Raw genomic sequence first — 871 nt, forward strand, 5'->3', positions numbered from 1 at the left:
GCCAGAGGGGATAGGTAAGGGGGCAGCATACACGGGGGGGAGGGGGTAAAACACCAAATGTCATTATTTTGCCCAAAAGTCACAAGGCCTCGTTGCGACACGTGCGCTGCGGCCCTGCGGCCTTTTTCCGCGACCACTAGTTGAACCCAAATCACGAAGTACGCACCACACCCACACCCACGTCGCCCACCCACCCATCCACCCACCTGAGACGGGCGTTATAAAAGTACGGCCGGCCCCTGCGTGCGGGTGCCGGCAGGCCGGACGACTCGTACGCCCCGAGTCCCGGCAGCCAGTCGACCCTGCATTCGGGTCCTGGCACCAGGGAAGCTGCCGCAAACCCTGGCGATAAAGGGCCCGGGCCATGGCCACTGCTGCAGCTGCTTGCTGATCTGCCGGCTGCTGCTGCTGCTGCTGCTGCTGCTGCTGACTACATAATGAAAAAAGTAAAAATACGGTGACAGGAGGTGCAAAGGCCTGGGAAAACCCATAACCTCTACAACCCCGGCACCCTAATGCACGCCTTAGCTTATTAGGCTGAGGCGCATTACTAATCTATAATAACATATTTAAAACAGAGTAAATAAATAAGTAAATAAATAAAGCGGAAATAGATATCATGGTTCAGCTTTATTTATTCATCTATTTTTAATAAGGTGTAGCCTCCCCTTAATTAGGTAATCCCCAAACAAATGAAAATCAATTGTGCACAACCAGGGCTGTGGGCACCACAAACGAAAACACGACAGACTGTACACGCGCGGCAACAGCCGTGACACGCGCACACTCGCTGATGCTGGTTGTTGGCTGCTGGCTGATAGCTGCGTAGCGTAGCCCATTTAGGCAATATAACTGGCTGCAGCTGCTGGCT

At 53.4% G+C, this 871-nt stretch overlaps 1 protein-coding gene across 1 annotated transcript in view; it reads left to right on the forward strand.

Moving 5' to 3' along the window:
* The window catches only part of VOLCADRAFT_59828 (uncharacterized protein), a gene marked incomplete at both ends in the record, with an annotated part of 5,458 nt that overhangs the window by 3,767 nt on the left and 820 nt on the right, over positions 1 to 871 (forward strand). The window lies entirely within an intron of this gene.

The sequence above is a fragment of the Volvox carteri genome (genome assembly GCF_000143455.1).
Source record: "Volvox carteri f. nagariensis unplaced genomic scaffold VOLCAscaffold_16, whole genome shotgun sequence".
In the NCBI taxonomy this organism is placed as follows: Eukaryota; Viridiplantae; Chlorophyta; class Chlorophyceae; order Chlamydomonadales; family Volvocaceae; genus Volvox; species Volvox carteri.